This window comes from Ambystoma mexicanum, chromosome 5q (assembly GCF_040938575.1).
Source record: "Ambystoma mexicanum isolate Mex_15411 chromosome 5q, UKY_AmexF1_1, whole genome shotgun sequence".
In the NCBI taxonomy this organism is placed as follows: domain Eukaryota; kingdom Metazoa; phylum Chordata; class Amphibia; order Caudata; family Ambystomatidae; genus Ambystoma; species Ambystoma mexicanum.
This window is the reverse complement of record NC_090933.1, coordinates 477,292,215-477,312,242: the sequence shown is the minus strand read 5'-3', so window position 1 is coordinate 477,312,242 and position 20,028 is coordinate 477,292,215.

Genomic DNA, 20,028 nt, shown 5'->3' with positions numbered 1-20,028 from the left:
AGTCTGTCTTGTGCCTACCATGTGATTATCACTGCAATCCCTGCTTGAGTCAAATGAATATTATGGAGTAGCCTAGATTTGTGATTCTTAATTATTGGTTACTGTAAGTCAGTGTTTGACCACACTTTTTGGGGCATTTTATCACCTGCAGAGCTTAAAGAGATTTTAAGAAACAGCACTATTGTTATTGAGGTCATTCCTCAATGAGATGACCATAGCAGAATGGGGTGGAGCGTTTACTCAACGTATGCCCTCACCTTCATTACTAATCACAATGCTTCCCAGTGCACTCTTTGAATCTGCTACATTAGAGAAAACATTGCCCTTTATGGCATTTGATATTTCCAACAATAGGCCTTCTAACCTGCTATTTTCTACCTTTGCAACTTTGTTATTAGCTTCACAATAATCAGACAATTTAATGATTGTTAGGAGGGTTTTTCAAAGATGCACCTATGGCAGGGCAGGCTTAAAAAAGCCAACCTAGAGTTAGCAAGGTTATTCATAGCCCCAGTTGAGCAAAGCCACTCTCTTAAGCAGCATTGACCAGTCTGCAAGGTTGAACTAAGGATGAAGGGGGCAGAAAAGTTAAAAGAAAAATGGTAAGAAATGGTCCAACAAAGTTAAGTTATACTAATAAGAATATTTATTACAATATTTCATCAGGACACACTTCAAATATTCCAAGTTAAGTAAAAATAATAAAGTACATGCATACAACTGACAGTAAGGTAACCCACTATAGGTTACATAATACTTTAGAATATAGAATAACAACAGTTATTGAAACAATAGTTGCATTCATCAAAGTAGGGAAAACAGATGTTAAACACACATCTAAACATAGACCTTATAAATATAAGGCACTAAGCGCCATGTATGAAAACATTAGAAGTCCAACCATAGCTTATACCAAGTCTCTGGTAGACTTGTAGGTGTACAGAAATGTTCCAGAGGAAAGAGGTGAGTAGTACAGGAGGGCCTACTCAGCTAGTGCAGGAAGGGTACTGAAGTTAGTGGAGAGCAGATGCAACAAGTGAATAAAGGAATTAGGAGCCTTAATTCAGTTTGTAGTGAAAGGAGGAACAGCTACTACTCCTGCAATTCCAGAGGATGACACAAAGACATACTGACCCTGATACTGCTACCCTGGGCCAGCCACGTATTGCTGTAAGGTGAGCAGGAATGTGTGCGCAATAGAAACTCAATAGGAGGTGTGGAGATTCATGAGATATACGTAATGTGATGTCTGGAACCCAAGCAAATTAGGAACAGATGTACTCCACCATCGTTGTCATGGTGCATGGTTATCAGGTTATGTGTTTATGAATGATCACTGTCGGTTATCTCTAGGTTCCTGTGGTGACCTCAAATTGTAGTGGGGCACTCAGATTCTGTCCCATGATGGACTGGAGATCTGCACAGAGATCTTCATGGATGTATGACATGCATTGATCTCGGGCAGGGCCATGAGGTACTTGGCAGCTTTGTGGCAAGACTAAAGTCTTCTAGCAAGCTAGTCTCCTGGTGCAGTGCAGCACTGCTGGTTTCCAGGATCACAGCAGAACCCAAAGAAGTCTTACAATGATTTCCAGACATTTGGCCAGTCAGAAGTTCTTGCAAGGATGAACAGCTGGATCTGGACCTTGTAGAGGAAATTCAAAGATAGATAATGTGATGACTAAAACAGGCAAAGTACCTTGAGCAGGAAAGGTGACTGGTTGGTCCCAACAGTCAAACTAAAGAGTGTACCTTGCAGAGTTCTTCCATGTCGATTAGAAGGTTGAGGTTGCAATGCTGTGGTATTGGCTGAGCCAATGATGTTTTCTGCAGCAGTCCTCCAGCGTCCCTCAGTCACCATCTTCTTTGGGGCTTTTTCAGCTCAATTTGATGTGATTTTTATCACCTCTACAACCGCAGCCCTTCTACCCCAAAGGAAGTGTGGCAGACCCCCTCCCTACTCTCGAGTGGCAATTGTGTTAGAAATAGAGGAAGAAAAAAGCATATACCTGTCACTGTGCATCAAAGAGAAAGTAGACAATAACCCCCTGATGTGGGCTAGCAGCCCTCACTCATGCTCACAGGACTGATGTACTAATGTCATAACATTTATAGAGGGACTACTCTTAAACCTCCTACCAACCCATTCCTCACTGAAACATGCCCAATATACGTTAAAACAATACATGACAATGTATAAAGACATCCCACACTTAATTCACATGCACAAATGTTCATGAATTGTTTCTCAGTAAAAAACACTCAATGAATTATATCTCACTCTACTGAAAAGTGCATTGCTTTTTATTAAGAGATAAAAGTAATAGAACAGCAGTGCAACTATTAATGTGACTACACATCACACTGAACATGAGAAAGGATATCAATGAAAACACTTCTGTCATTTTCTAGCCAATATAACTACTTAAAATGTATCAACCAACCAAAGAGCCACAATAGTTTCTAAGCCCGAGTGTGCAAAGGGCGAGTTGCAATTACCAAAGACTGCTGTTTGGCTGTTTGCTGCTTTGCTGCGACATGGGACGGAAAATTGCTGTGTGATTAAAAAGGACAATTAACAGTGCCATAGAATATCGGATATTGGATCCCTCACCCAAAGAAATGATCACATAGCGACCAAGTACATCGAGAAGGCGGTACTCTGAATCAACTGGAGTTCCACCGGTTACTGAAAACAAGATTCCCCAAATAAGTGACAATAGTGTAATAAAGATGATGACGAGATTGCAAAAAGGTTTGGGAGAGGGGAACGAACTGGCCCAAGATACGCAAAATGACAAACAATCTTGATTTAGAGACTCTGTGAGTGCCAGTCTAAAGAGTTACCCTGACATCTCCCAAGCGCGGCACACTCTGCCCAAAAGTGACACCTCTCAAAGTGAGCTCCCAAACCACAATGAAATGCTGCCGCATTTGAGTGGACGGAGCGACAAGTTGCACGAAGTAGCAGGTAAAAAAACTGCAAATACCCATTTACCCCACTTGCAAATTTCAAGCAGAACTACTAGCCCCAACATGATAAAAAAGGCAGCTGAATGTGACTGCATTGTAAAACATGCTATAAAAGGCGGCTTGGATAGGGAAAGGAGGTGGACAGCGATAGTGCTGTGACAGAGCCTGACGAGGTAGCATCTGGTCAGGCACACCTTGAAATAACGTCGCCCATGAGGAGTGTACCACTGATCCTTGATTTAGAAGACGATGGGACCGTACCTCGTTTAAGAACGATTGTGCAACTAGATCTAAGTAACATAGATTTATTATCACAAGATGGGACTCTACCTCACTTGAGCTCCCACACACAAGCCTTACCAACTCAATCCCTAATAAATAAATCAACTACCATCAACGATGAAATGTTCATAGCGGACACAGGAGCAAAAATAGCACTCCTTAATAAGATGGATGCAGAGATTTGCAACGCTCTAGATCCTAACTATAAGCAAAAGCCTACAGACTAAAGACGAGACTCAATGGCAATGCTGACAAACTACTGAAAGACTTGACTGAGATCAATCAAACCCTTTCAGTGAACCAACTATCTAAAATACAACCACTGAGTTGTTATGACCAAACAAACACATCAAATGACCAAAACGTACGAAAGTGGAAGGAATCAACGTACCAACGCCATCGTTATACGAAAGAACATGGAGCGCCGATATAACCAATAAAGAAAAATAGAGAAAAATTGCTGCTAGCCCCCAAATGGCATTATCATGTTCCCAAAAAAGAACTCAAAACTTAACACAAATGAATACGAAACAAACAGATCAACACGCAGAACGCACAGCGAAACATTTATGATCACAAGTGACAGATGACAGTGAAGTCTCTTCCGATTCAGAGATAGCGACATCAACAGATTCTTCATTCATGGAAAGGCAATACCCGAAGATACGTAGGGAACCTTGCAGACGTAATAAAAACCTGACTTAACATAACCGTGATGAGGAACGAACATGGTGCACAAACCTAATAGAATAAATAAATAATGAGCTGCACCCCAACCTAACATCACCATTAACCATTACAGTGACCCCACTCATCAAACTATATGAACAATTACATGAATCAAGCAAAGACCAAAATACGTTAATAGCCTTGACGAATTCAAAACTGTGAACCTGAAAATGGAAATACATGATATGAAGCAACAGGCAAAAAACAATGTGAAATCATATGAGTTAATGTCTATGCTGCTGAAGGAACAACTGAAATCAAATGCTGAGGATATAAGACTACCGGCCAAAGTAGCGAAAGAAGAAGTTCAAATGCTACGAACTCCGTCTCAAACAGTAAGCAAACAAGTCCTAGTAGAGGCTAATAAAGAAAATGTGTCAATCAGCAGCGAGGAAAATCAACTTGAACAAATAAATTATGCACTGAGCGACAAGAACTTGATGAGGGTATTAAAAGTACACTCGACACGACGAAAGACAAGAGAACAAAACAACATGAAAAAACGAATTCACCAGAGACTATAGAGCTTGAGACCAACAAAACTCACGGAAATAAGATAAAAAATTGACACAACCAAGAGGCAAGAGATAGATCCGTGGAATTAGTCGAGGATATGGATAGTCAACCTTCCACCTCAGCTAACGCACAAGGTCTAGAGTCAATGCCCGATACTGAGACGATTACAGATCAAGGTCCAAAAGAACCACAAAGTGGAAACCTTGCGATTTTTAACAAGAACAATGAAGAAACAATCACAAAGCAAATCACAGAGGAAAAGAATAAACCACAAAAACAAATACAGAAGTCTAAAAACATACCAAAACAAAAGAATAATCAGACAAGAAACTCCTGCAAATTTCTACAAAATGTTAAGAACTTAAATGCACTACTGCAGTCAAACATAGATAAAGAAGTGAGATGCAAACCACAAGAAAAAAGAACCGGGTGTGACAAACCGGAAGGTGAGACACTCAAGAAGAAGGTAAATGAAGAGACGTCTCAAGAACAAATAGAAAAAGAAGACACAGCAGTGATTGAACTGTTGGTGAATCTATCCACTCACGAAGAGGATACTGCGAATGAAGACAGCTCTGATCATGAATTTATTGAAGAAGAAGAGTTTTAAGAGGTACAACCTAAAAAAACAAACCATCTGATATTGGGTGACAAAGCTGAAATTCACACCGGATCATCAACTGGACGTATCTGCAAGATAATCGAGCAAGAGAAAAAGGCCGCGCCAGAGAACCCAAGTGCTGCACCCCTGCAACTGCCCTTGAGATGATTTACTACGATAGGTGAACGTTGGGCCCACCTGGAAAAATCAAAACAACTGCTAACTACAAACGAAGAACTGCTCCTTACAACAAACAAGGGAGAAATAGGCTGGATAAGGAGAGAAGGCCGACAGAAATAACAGTGCAGAAGGAGAAAACTGTTCTAAATGAGACCCCATGCAATGGAGGTCAGAGAGAGAAAACAGACATGAACAAATACAACTGTCAAAGTCAACAATGAGGACACCACTTAAGAAATCAAAAACAAATGCAAATTATAGTTTGACGTTGGAAAGAGTTTTTTGTGGAAAGGATACCCTGATACTAAACAGGCAAAATGTTTTACAGTAGTCTAAACATATACCCCAACTTCACTCAATTGATACAGATGACATCAAAACAGTTGAGTTATTAAAAGAAGGAATAATGGATCGAGTGCTATTACACATACACTCAAGGATAGTGAGAGACTTGATCTTAAATAAAAAATCTGATTTAAACTCATTAGGTTTTGACGTCTGGGAAACAACAGACGAAAAGTCACCACAAAAGGAAAATGAGATGAAACACCTGCCAAGGACAACTGAACTCACTATAGGAAAAGTCAAAGCTTTGATACCTAAAGAGGAATCGACTGAGGTTAAAAGAAGGAGAGAAATACCTGATATAAAACCGAGCAAAACAACTGAACAAGCACTGGCAGAAAAAAACTGCTAATAGTGCTAGAAAAGAGGAGATCGAAATAACAATTATCCAACCAGGAAAAATAAGCGAGGAGGACTCTGACTGTGAGATCGAGGAACATGAAAAGGCAGAACAGGCGAGGTGGAATTGGTTAGCAGAAACCTTAAACTGTAATGTAAAAAGTTAATGCCAGAAAGGACCAAAGAATGAAGCTCTAACACTGGGATCATGGAACATGCAAGGATTTTTTCACTTATATAAAACACAACAAAATGAACTCCTAGATATAGACATAATTTGTCTACAAGAGACATGGGTATTCACCAAAACCAGTGAAGAAAATTATGAGATAGCCCACAACCCGGCAATAAAACAACACAAAGCAAACCAAAGGCGGGACTATTGATGTTAATAAAAACCGGGAGAAATATAAAGATAATCTGCTCGAGAAACCTGTCCCTCTATGTTCAGATGACACAGATAACTGTAAAACCCAAGGGCGAAAATCCATCTAACAATCTGCACATAATGAACATCTACTGGCAGTACAGAGCCTCGGACGAATCTGATTTCCTTGACATGATATGCAAGATAATTGATCAAATCAATGAGGAAGAAGAAAACGCAGCGATCTGAACATGAATTGCCACGTAAATGATCAAATGGCCAGGAAGAAAATAGCAAGGCAAAAAAAATAATACCCATTACCAAATAAACACTGCTTGGGCAGAGGAGATTGGAACACGGAATATGATGCTACTGAATGGAAACTTGTCTGGAGATATCACGCCAAATTACACCTGGGAAAGAGGCAATGGCAGATCGATTTTGGATTACTTTTACATCTCTGTAAATATACCCAGGGCAGTGACTTCACTAAAGGTAACATCGATGAAACAGAGTGATCACAAATTGGTTACACTAGCCCTGAAGATGACCCAAATACAGATCCTGGACTCATGGAAAAACCAAATAAAAATCAGACCAGGGAGAAATAGGGTCTGGCTAGATGAGAGGAAAATAATAAAATGACAAACTTGCTCAGTAAGGTGGGAACTTGCGTGATCCATGAGCCGATTGAGTATGACACCCTGTTAGAGGAGTACACTGAACTTCAAGCTACAAACAAGAACCTGACATTAAAACACCAGTACATATATGATGAGAAAATAGTCCCAAAAAATGAGAACTACGAAAAAAGATCAGAGCTCTAAAGAAAAACAAAAATGACGATGTTGAGGCTGAAATTAAGAAAAACAAGAAATACTATACAGCCTGGCTAGCCTCCCATAAACATGAAATGTGGCAACTGTTAGGGAGAATTCTCTGTTTAGGCTGAATTTCCTAACCTAGTGAGTCCCCCAGCAGTTTTGCTGGATTTCTGGAGTTTGTTTTTTTCCATCCTGCCAAGAGTGAGACTCTTTTCTCCCACTCTTGGACATGTATGTGTGTATTCCTTTGAAATGTCAATGTGTTCGATGGGCTATGGGGTCTTTTACTCCATAGGGTCTCATATGTTTTTCTATGTGTGTTACACCGCACCCTACGTGCCGTAACACTGGGGCGTCCTAGCGGACCTCCACCATAGACTCCATACCCGGGGACTGACTACTGTCTCCCCGGACATGTAAAGTCACCATTGGCTTTACTAGACCTAAATTTACTAACAGAGCTAGTACAAACCATCTTATTGTGGACGTACTAGTAGGGGTAATCCGCTTACTCCTAGATCTGTTACTCGAGGGGGCACTGTCCCGTCCCCCCTCGTCGAGTTTTGGCTGGTGGCAGTGGAAACTACTTGTTATGTTCGTCCCCGAACATAACCCTATGGGATTCGTCCCATTGTTGGAGATTGACTCTTTTTCTCGTTTATCTCTAACGTACCACCGGTCTCCTTATCTTAAATACGTTTATCGGATGGGATTTTCTGCCAGAACTCGGTTTTTAAAAAATGGCGTCTGTGTTCGTCTCTGTGACTCCTAAACCAAAGGTTGAGCCCTTTGTTCAACTTTTGGCGGGCCTCTGTACAGAGACCCTCCAAAGTGGTGCCATTCTGTCTGGGTTACCACAGGGGTGTAGGAGGGGGTTTAGGCACCCTGGACCGAGTTGCCTTGCCAACTCAGGTCACACTCTGGAGTGATTGGCCCAAGTGGTGAGCGATCCCGCTCACCACTTAGCATGTGTTGATTGACAGCTAGGCTGAATGAATGGGGGTTTTCTGCATAAAAGCAGGGCTTTTGGGACTGGATCTTCAGAAGTCGCCACAGGACCTAAGAATCCGACGAGGGTAACGCTGAGCCGACCTGCAACGACGACACCTCCGGTGGAGCCCTGCTGAGCCGACTCACCACTTCCCGACGACAGAGGAGATCTCCCTGCCGGAGAGTCTCTTCCCCTGACTGGTGGGAACAACCAGTCTCCTTTGCTTTTTATTCGCCTCAGGACGCAGTGGTCGAATTGCCCGTGCAGAGCACCTCGGCAACCGGATAGCCACTACCCCTGTACAGTGACCAAAAGGTGGTGCCTTGTGACGGAGCACTCCGCGGCTGGTCTCTTCCCTGGTGGTGCACCGGACTTCACTTTTCTTCGACGACGAGATCATCTCTACTCTTGGCAAAGACCCGACGTGCATCCACCACCAGGAACAACTGCCCCCGCCGGAGCTGCCCTCCACAACAAGGTACCGTGTCCGCCTGGCTTCCCTTTCGATCGGTTCGAGTGAGGTGTCTTAATCCTCTCCGTTCCGTTGGGTCGCCTCCAAGCTTTTCTCATTCTTTGTTCTGAACTGGTTCAACCTGCCGATAACAATTTGCTATAAGACTTGAATGCATCTCCACTAGAGACTTTTTGGGACATCGCGCCTTGCCTCTTTCCGAGTGGGCCTGGCCTCTGAACTTTATGATCTATTGCGATTCTTGCCTTCATACCTTGCATTTTATCCACGTAGGATTGAACTGTGTTGACTGCATAACCTGCCTATCTTTTTCTCTCCCGTCCTAACTAATATTCGAGTGTCATCTAGGTTGAGGTATACACCTCTGTCTGAAAATGAGTGGTACCAGTAGAACCTAGAGTTGTCGATATTCCGCTAGGGGGATTGATCGTTTTCTATTTCATAGAGTAATTGTGTTTGATTTGTTTGCTGTGATTTGCTTTAGTGTTTTTCATAGATGTTCTGTTATAAAATAAATACCTTACTATCTTTACACTAAGCCTTGTTGCGTGTTTGCTTACCTTGCTGTGAAGAATTGCCCTATTTTGTATACTCCACATACTGCTCAACTTTTCTTGAGAGAAGTCTGACTGCTCAGCCACAGCTTCCACGTGAATCTGTGTGGTACAGACTGCTACCAAGTGGGTTCACCGCCAATGCCTGTAGTCCTAAATATTTCACAGTGGTCCCAGAGGGAACTGCACAGGTTTCCGCCTAACACTGGTGTACAGTGGTGGGATTTGTATCGAGTATACAGTTTAGAGTGCTTTTCGACACTGTAGGATAACTAACCACAAAACTTTTCACAAAAAGCAACTTTCAAAAAACATGTCTACGATGGAAACTTACAGTCAAGAGTCTTTGTCAGGTGAAAATACTGAGAGTCTGCGAGCTCTCTGTAGGCAAGAGAATCTTCCTGTAAGAGGCAAGAAGTTAGAACTGATAGAGAGATTGCTGGCGAACCAAAGTCTGGGTACTGGTTCAGAGGAACCAATCTCTCCAGCAACTGAAGATAACAGTAATGGTGTTGATCTGAATCGTAATTCTGATGATAGCGATGAAGAGGCTGACGAGGACGGAGAGGCTAACAAAACTGTCTCCCCTGCTCCTTTACCTGCCTTACCAGCTGTGCCTACGGGGCCCATACCAGGTCCCACAAGTAACCCTGCTTATTTTGAACTTGAAAAAATGAAGCTCGAATTAGAATATAAACGGTTCTTGGCTCAATCTGAACGAAACCAAGAGCTCGAGTTCAGACGGATGAATGCCCAGGCTGAGCAGAAGCAAGCTGAGTTGAGACTCAGAGAAATAGAACTTAATCACGAGTTAGAAATGAAAAAGTTGTCTATAGAAAATGCTTCTCTCTCCTCTGGTTCCTCTAGAAGCTCCAGTCCCAAAAGACCCCGGATGCTGAAGGAATTAGTGGGTATGTATGAACCGAAATTGAATGTGTTGGATTGGTTGAAACTGTTTGAATACAATCATGGGCTCTAGGACATCACCGGGAATGCGTTGCTTCCCTGGTTGTTCTCTAGGCTCCCTCCTGTTGCGACTGATGTGGTAATGGAGTTGGGAGAGGCGGATAAGACGGATTACGAAAGTGTGAAACTAGCTTTAATAGCTAGATTCGGGAAGACTCCTTCCCAGTATCTTAAGAGGTTTAGAACCCTCAAAAAGCATGATGGTACCCCTTGGGCTACCTGGGTGAGTGAAGGGTTGAAAAACTTAGAGGGATGGATTAAGGGTTATAAAGTGAACACTTATGAGGGTATGAGAAATCTTTTTATGTTGGAGTTTATTTATGATGCCTGTTCTCCTGAGCTCAGAGAGCACTTGGCTGATTCGAAGGAATTGGATTCCAGGGAGCTAGCTAAAGCTGCTGACTTGTGGGTTGCCAACAGGGCTACTCATAAGGATTCTGGGGCAACTCAGAAAAAGGATGAGGGAAAACAGCAAGAAAAAGACTCAAAAGAGAATTTGAATAACTCACATTCCAAAGAGGGCCCAAACAAAACCAGAAGGGTAAGCCACCAGGAAAACCACAGCAGAATAGTGTGTCTTCTGGTGCCGAACCGGACGGAGGTCATAACAAGCCACCATTCTAGAAAGCATTCGGTAAATGCTTTGTTTGTGGCTCAACTGACCACGTGAAAGTAGATCCCAGATGTAAGGGTAAACCTTCAGGGGTCCAGCTTGTCTCCTTAGCCTTCGCTCCAGAGGAGGAAGTCCAAATGGCAAGTGGAAACTTTCTACTGCTAGCTGACGAACCCATTGGAGTCTCAGCTAGCGTTTCTTTAGTATCTCTGGGGTTGTGGGAACAACAGAATTTAGATGTCTATAATTCTATCCCCGATAATACTAAAGAGTACTATAAGGACAGTGTCCAGGTGAATGGTCAGGAGACTCCTGCCATTAGGGACACTGGGGCCAGCATAACTGTGGTGGATAAATCGTTTTTTCAGGCTGAGGATGTTGCTAAGGCACCCAAACACCTCACCAAGTTAGCTGGAAGGCCTGTGCAGATGCTTCCCCAATTACCAGTTCTCATCCAGTGTAACGACATGACTGTGAAGATACCTGTCAGCATACAGAGTGAGGTACCAGGACGAGTACTGTTGGGTAACGATTTGAAAACTCTCGGAGTTGTATCACATACTCCCAGACCTCCTAGTAAACGGTTACAGGAGCTAACCAGACCCACAAGAGAGAGGACCATGCGCGGTACTCTCCAGGAGATGATGAAGAAAGAAATCACTCCTACTCCACTGGAATTGTTGGCCGCTGTCTCCAAGAAATCAGAAGCGAAAGGGAAACCTAAGGCTTCTATCCCGAAACCAGTAGCCCGCATTCCAGTGCAGTCGACACGGACTTCCCCGCGGTTGTCCAACGTCACACCCGTAACTCCACCTCCAGCCGAGGCTGAGAGGGAGGTACAACCCTGTGTGGTAGAATTAGACTCTGAGGAAGAGCTAATGGAAGGCCAGGAACTCATTGGAGATCTGGATCCTGTTGACCATCCTAAACTGCAGTCTTTACTGGCAGAAGGTGGACCCAGCAGGGCAGACTTCAGTAAGGGACAGAGAGAATGTCCAACTCTGGGAGGTCTTCGCCACCAGGCGGAAGCTCAGGCTGAAGGGCAAGAGCCTGGGAAATACAGGTTGCACTGGGAAGATGACCTCTTCTACAGTGAACCGACCGAGTCTGCACCTGGAGACTACAAACGACTTGTAGTACCCCAAGAGAACAGACCACAGTTCTTGCAGCTAGCTCACGAGATTCCTTTGGCTGGTCACTTGAGTTTCAAGAAGACTAAGGAAAGGCTCTCTCTTTACTTCTATTGGCCGAAGATGGGGGCCGAAGTAGAAAAACACTGCAGGAGCTGCCACACCTGCCAGACCTCTGGTAAGGTTGGCTCCAAGAATGTGGCACCTTTAGTGCCTCTCCCAGTTGTGGGAGTCCCATTTGAGAGAGTAGGGATTGACATCGTTGGTCCCCTTGATCCTACAACCTCCTCAGGCAACAGGTTTATACTTGTTGTAGTAGACCATGCTACTAGGTATCCTGAGGCAATTCCTATGAGGACTGTTACAGCTCCGGCTGTGGCTAAGGCCCTCCTTGGTATTTTTACTAGGGTCGGGTTTCCTAAGGAAGTAATCTCTGACAGGGGGTCAAAATTTATGTCCCACTACATGAAAGGCATGTGGAAAACCTGCGGAGTAACTTACAAGTTCTCAACGGCTTACCACCCACAAACCAATGGGTTGGTAGAACGGTTCAACCGAACCATGAAGAGCATGATAGGTGCTTTAGAGGAACCCCTTAAGCGTAAGTGGGACCTTCTACTGCCATGCCTTCTCTTTGCTTATAGAGAAGTCCCTCAGGAGGGAGTAGGTTACTCTCCCTTCGAACTACTCTATGGTCATCCCGTCATAGGTCCATTGGCCCTGATTAAGGAGGGGTTGGAGAGTGATCCTTCCCCCAAGCCAGTCAGAGTGACTGACTACGTGATAGGTCTCCGGAGGAGAATGTCGCACATGATGACGGAAGCAAGCGATAACTTGAAAGCTGGACAAGCATTGGTCAAGCACTGGCACGATCAAAAGGCTAACATGGTTGAGGTTGCTCAAGACCAGCTCGTTCTCGTTATGATCCCAACAAGACAGAGGGCCTTGCAAGGTAAGTGGATGGGACCCTACCGAGTAGTGGGTAAACTCGGAGAGGTTAACTATCTGGTGGACTTGGGCAATCCCAAGGAGGCTCCAACAGTCTTTCACACCAACCGACTTAAAGCGTATGTCTCACGACCGGATGTAGGAGCGTTGCTTCTAGCATCATCCGAGGAAGAAGAAGAGAGTGAAGCTCTTCCGGATCTCCTCAGAGGCTTACCTTTAGAAGAAAAAATTGAAGGAGTAAATCTCTCCTCCAATCTGACACCCGAGCAACAAGAAGAGTGCAAATCTATGTTGAATCAGTTTGCCTCTCTGTTCTCGCTTTCACCAGGCTTGATCCCTTGGGGCCAGCACGACATACTCACTGGTGACTGTCTGCCAGTCAAAAGCAGAGGATACCGCATGTCAGAAAACGTACGAACCCACATCAAAGGTGAGGTCAGCAAGATGCTTGATCTCGGGGTAATAGAGCCCTCTACTAGTCCATGGTCTAGCCCAGTTGTGTTAGTACCTTAGGCCGGATCTAAAGAGCTTAGATTCTGCGTGGATTATAGAGCTCTTAATTCAGTCACCAAGACTGATGCCCACCCTTTGCCAAGAACAGATGAGTTGGTGGATAAACTTGGCGCTGCCAAGTTCCTCAGCACATTTGACTTGACGTCAGGCTATTGGCAAATAGCCCTGACAGACCATGCCAAGGAGAAAACTGCATTTTCTACCCCCGTTGGCTTATACCAGTTTAAGGTAATGCCTTTCGGATTGAAAAATGCACCTGCTACGTTTCAACGGATGGTAAACCAGGTTCTGAATGGGATGGAGGACTTCTGCATGGCATACTTGGATGACATCGCAGTGTTCAGCAATTCCTGGGAAGAACATGTAACCCACCTGAGAGATGTTTTGCAGGCTCTTGGAGGAGCCAATCTGACCATAAAGGCGAGTAAATGCCAAATTGGACAGAGTAAGGTAGTCTATCTTGGGCATGAGGTAGGCGGTGGAGAAATAAGGCCTTTGCTCAGTAAAATTGAGGCTGTGCAAAATTGGACAACACCGACTACTCAAACCCAGGTGAGAGCCTTCCTAGGCCTCACCGGGTATTACAGGAATTTCATAGAGAACTATGGGACCATAGCTTCTCCACTGAATGTCATCTCCTCGCCCAAATTTCCTAAAAAGGTTAAATGGAGCGAGGAGTGCAATCAGGCTTTTGAAAACCTGAAAAAGGCTCTTTGCCAAGCCCCAGTACTCAGAGCTCCTGATTACCGCCAAAACTTCATTGTGCAGACAGATGCTTCAAATGTAGGAATAGGTGCCGTACTCAGTCAACTGGATGGGAAAGGTAGGGAGCACCCTGTTTGCTTCATCAGCCGTAAGCTGAAGGATCCTGAAACAAGGTGGGCAACAATCGAAAGAGAGTGCTTTGCTATCGTGTGGGCGCTGAAGAAGTTTAGGCCGTACTTGTATGGTTCTACTTTTGTCATTCAGACTGACCACCAACCCTTGAGATGGTTAATGCAAATGAAAGGGGAAAACTCAAAACTATTGAGATGGTCGATCTGCCTGCAAGGGTTTGATTTCACCATTGAGCAAAGGTCAGGGTGTCACCACCAAAATGCTGATGGTCTCTCTAGGATGTATGTCATCGACTAGAGGTATGAGATTCATCCAGGAGTGGATTAAATCCTCCTGTCCCTTAGTCTGGGGGTGGCGAGTGTTAGGGAGAATTCTCTGTTTAGGCTGAATTTCCTAACCTAGTGAGTTCCCCAGCAGCTTTGCTGGATTTCTGGAGTTTGTTTTTTTCCATCCTGCCAAGAGTGAGACTATTTTCTCCCACTCTTGGACATGTATGTGTCTATTCCTTTGAAATGTCAATGTGTTCGATGGGCTATGGGGTCTTTTGCTCCATAGGGTCTCATATGTTTTTCTATGTGTGTTACACCGCACCCTACGTGCCGTAACACTGGGGCATCCTAGCGGACCTCCACCATAGACTCCATACCCGGGGACTGACTACTGTCTCCCCGGGCATGTAAAGTCACCCTTGGCTTTACTAGACCTAAATTTACTAACAGAGCTAGTACAAACCATCTTATTGTGGACATACTAGTAGGGGTAATCCGCTTACTCCTAGATCTGTTACTCGAGGGGGCACTGTCCCGTCCCCCCTCGTCGAGTTTTGGCTGGTGGCAGTGGAAACTACTTGTTATGTTCTTCACCGAACATAACCCTATGGGATTCGTCCCATTGTTGGAGATTGACTCTTTTTCTCGTTAATCTCTAACGTACCACCGGTCTCCTTATCTTAAATAAGTTTATCGGATGGGATTTTCTGCCAGAACTCGGTTTTTAAAAATGGCGTCTGTGATCGTCTCTGTGACTCCTAAACCAAAGGTTGAGCCCTTTGTTCCACTTTTGGCGGGCCTCTGTACAGAGACTCTCCAAAGTGGTGCCATTCTGTCTGGGTTACCACAGGGGTGTGGGAGGGGGTTTAGGCACCCTGGACCGAGTTGCCTTGCCAACTCAGGTCGCACTCTGGAGTGATAGGCCCAAGTGGTGAGCGCTCCCGCTCACCACTTAGCATGTGTTGATTGACAGCTAGGCTGAATAAATGGGGGTTTTCTGCATAAAAGCAGGGCTTTTGGGACTGGATCTTCAGAAGTCGCCACAGGACCTAAGAATCCGACGAGGGTAACGCTGAGCCGACCTGCAACGACGACACCTCTGGTGGAGCCCTGCTGAGCCGACTCACCACTTCCCGACGACAGAGGAGATCTCCCTGCCGGAGAGTCTCTTCCCCTGACTGGTGGGAACAACCAGCCTCCTTTGCTTTTTATTCGCCTCAGGACGCAGTGGTTGAATTGCCTGTGCAGAGCACCTCGGCAACCGGATAGCCACTACCCCTGTACAGCGACCAAAAGGTGGTGCCTTGTGACGGAGCACTCCGCGGCTGGTCTCTTCCCTGGTGGTGCACCGGACTTCACTTTTCTTCGACGACGAGATCATCTCTACTCTTGGCAAAGACCTGACGTGCATCCACCACCAGGAACAACTGCCCCCGCCGGAGCTGCCCTCCACAACAAGGTACCGTGTCCGCCTGGCTTCCCTTTCGATCGGTTCGAGTGAGGTGTCTTAATCCTCTCCGTTCCGTTGGGTCGCCTCCAAGCTTTTCTCATTCTTTGTTCTGAACTGGTTCAACCTGCCGATAACAATTTGCTATAAGACTTGAATGCATCTCCACTAGAGACTTTTTGGGACATCGCGCCTTGCCTCTCTCCGAGTGGGCCTGGCCTCTGAACTTTATGATCTATTGCGATTCTTGCCTTCATACCTTGCATTTTATCCACGTAGTATTGAACTGTGTTGACTGCATAACCTGCCTATCTTTTTCTCTCCCGTCCTAACTAATATTCGAGTGTCATCTAGGTTGAGGTATACACCTCTGTCTGAAAATAAGTGGTACCAGTAGAACCTAGAGTTGTCGATATTCCGCTAGGGGGATTGATCGTTTTCTATTTCATAGAGTAATTGTGTTTGATTTGTTTGCCGTGATTTGCTTTAGTGTTTTTCATAGATGTTCTGTTAATAAAATAAATACCTTAATATCTTTACACTAAGCCTCGTTGCGTGTTTGCTTACCTTGCTGTGAAGAATTGCCCTATTTTGTATACTCCACATGCTGCTCAACTTTTCTTGAGAGAAGTCTGACTGCTCAGCCACAGCTACCACGTGAATCTGTGTGGTACATACTGCTACCAAGTGGGTTCACCGCCAACGCCTGTAGTCCTAAATCTTTTGCAGTGGTCCCAGAGGGAACTGCACAGGTTTCTGCCTAAGAGCAACAAGATGGCGAATAAATGCTGAGCCCGATAACTTCAAGGGAAGTGAGCAGATTTTGGGCTATAATTAACAACATGGAGGCACCTCAAAGAGCACTCCTGGCAAGGTCTGTCACTGAACAAAAGTGTATAGATCACGTTACAGAACTCTTCAAAAAACAGAAACAAACACTAGGAGGCCGATTCATGGAATTAATGTGCACTGAAAATACCTGCACAAGAGTGCAAAACCGTGCGAATCGCAGTGCAAGTGCGAAAATCGCAGCAAAACTAGCGCACATCGATTCATGGAAGTCCATGCGCGAGTAAAATCTGGGATGTGCGCTGAAAATCTGTGTGGCGCACGCCGGTGCACATGTCATCTAACGGCGTGCGCTACGGCCACAGCGAAAGCGCACATGGCGCGGCGCACATAACAAAAGTAGGCGTAACACGGGGCGTGACACGCGGAATAGGGAACAACGCATGAAAATGTGGACATCACAGGAGGCAAGTGCGCGGAACGCCCACACACTCGCCTACAACACGTATTCAAGGAATCGAATAGGGCAAACCAGCGCACGGGCAAAGACGCGCACAAGCCTAAACACGTCCGCCACACGAAGGCAGGCGGTAGCGTCCCTGCGCATGAAAAAAATATGCGCCAAAATGTGCGCTAAGAAAAAGCACATACATACAGCTCTGATGATTGTCCCATACTGTGGCCCTCTAGGACAAATGACGTGCAAAGGGGTACGGGACAAACATGAACACCCGCTGTGCCAAAAATAGCGTGTGCATGTATTTCGGGGGTGCGTGGGAAGTTTCACATGCGATTGGCCTTGGGCGAGCAGGGTGCGTGTAAATTTGGGGTTTGCGGGAAGTTTAACACGCGATAGGCCCTGTCGAAGTGTATTCCTGGGGTTCGCGTGAAGTTGCACACGCGATTGACCTGGGTACGTGTAAATCTCGGGTTCACGGGAAGTCTCACACACGATAGGCCCTGTGCGAGTGGGGTGCGTGTATTCCTGGGATTCGCGTGAAGTTTCACACGCGATTAACCTGGGTATGTCTAAATATGGGGTGCGCGGGAAGTTTCACACGCGATTGGCCTTGGGCGAGCGGGGTACGTGTATTTCGGTGGTGCGTGGGAAGTTTCACACGCGACAGGCCCTGTGCGAGTGGGGTACGTGTATATCTGGGGTGCAGGGGAGTCCTACACATGAATTGGCAGTGTGGGTCCTCCCAGGTATTCCCTCTACACCCTCCACAGCCCCTGCAGGCAGCCCACACCACAGGGGACTACCCTGCACCCCTGGTCAGGTCCCGCAGGCAGCCCATCCACCATGGGCATGCCCCCCAGGCAAGCCACATGTCAGCTTGCACTACTGATCACCAACGCATGACCCCCTCCACCCTCAACCCCCAGCAGTGCAGGGCACCTGCCAGCAAGACCCCACTCATGTCCCCCAGCACCCCCACCCCCCAGCACTGAGGGGCACCTGCCAGCAGGCCCCAACTCATGTCCCCTTGCACCCCCACAACCCCAGCACTGAGGGGCACCTGCCAGCAGGCCCCCACTCATGTCACACTCATGTCCCCTTGCACCCCCAGCAGTGCAAGGCACCTGCCAGCAGGCCCCCACTCATGTCCCCTTGTACCCCCACCCCCAGCAGTGCAGGGCACCTGCCAGCAGGCCCCCACTCATGTCCCCTTGCACCCCCACCCCTAGCAGTGCAGGGCACCTGCCAGCAGGCCCCCACTCATGTCCCACTCATGTCCCCTTGCACCTCAACCACCCAGCAGTGCAGGGCACCTGCCAGCAGGCCCCCACTCATGTCCCCTTGCACCCCCACCCCCCAGCAGTGCAATGCACTTGCCAGCAGGCCCCCACTCATGTCCCCTTGCACCCCCACCCCCCAGCAGTGCAGGGCACCTGCCAGCAGGCCCCCACTCATGTCCCACTCATGTCCCCTTGCACTCCCACCCCCAGCAGTGCAGGGCACCTGCCATCAGGCCCCCACTCATGTCCCCTTGCACACCCACCACCAAACAATGAGCGGCACCTGCCAGCAGGCCCCCACTCATGTCCCCTTGCACACCCACCCCCCAGCACTGAGGGGTACCTGCCAGCAGGCCCCCATTCATGCCCCACTCATGTCCCCTTCCACCCCCACCCCCCAGCAGTGCAGGGCACCTGCCAGCAGGCCCCCACTCATGTCCTCTTGCACACCCACCCCCCAGCACTGAGGGACACCTGCCAGCAGGCCCCCACTCATGTCCCACTCATGTCGCCTTGCACCCCCAACCCCCAGCAGTGCAGGGCACCTGCCAGCAGGCCCCCACTCATGTCCCCTTGCACCCCCACCCCCCAGCAGTGCAGGGTACCTGCCAGCAGGCCCCCACTCATGTCCCCTTGCACCCCCACCCCCCTGCAGTGCAGGGCACCTGCCAGCAGGCCCCCACTCATGTTGCCTTGCACCCCCACCCCCCAGCAGTGCAGGGCACCTGCCAGCAGGCCCCCACTCATGTCCCACTCATGTCCCCTTGCACCCCCACCCCCCAGCAGTGCAGGGCACCTGCCAGCAGGCCCCCACTCATGTCCCACTCATGTCCCCTTGCACCCCCACCCCCCAGCAGTGCAGGGCACCTGCCAGCAGGCCCCCACTCATGTCCCCTTGCATCCCCACCTCACAGCAGTGCAGGGCACCTGCCAGCGGACCCCCACTCATGTCCTCCAGCACCCCCATCCCCCAGCACTGAGGGGCACCTGCCAGCAGGCACCCACTCATGTCCCCTTGCACACCCATCCCCCAGCACTGAGGGGCACCTGCCAGCAGGCCCCCACTCATGTCCCCTTGCACACCCAACCCCCAGCACTGAGGGGCACCTGCCAGCAGGCCCCCACTCATGTCCCCTTGCACAACCTCCACCCAGCACTGAGGGGCACCTGCCAGCAGGCCCCCACTCATGTCCCCTTGCACCCCCACCCCCAGCAATGCAGGGCTCCTGCCAGCAGGCCCCCACTCATGTCCCCTTGCACACCCACCCCCCAGGACTGAGGGGCACCTGCCAGCAGGCCCCCACTCATGCCCCACTCATGTCCCCTTGCACCCCTACCCCCCAGCAGTGCAGAGCACCTGCCAGCAGGCCCCCACTTGTGTCCCCTTGCACCCCCACCCCCAGCAGCGAAATGGCGATCTCATAACACAAACCAAAAGTCAACTATGTACATCAACACATGTCCACCACACGAAGGCAGGCGGTAGCGTCCCTGCGCATTAAAAAAATGTGCGCTAACAAAAAGGCCATAGATACAGCTCTGATGAATGTCCCATACTGTGGCCCTCTAGGACAAATGACGTGCAAAGGGGTACGCGACAAAC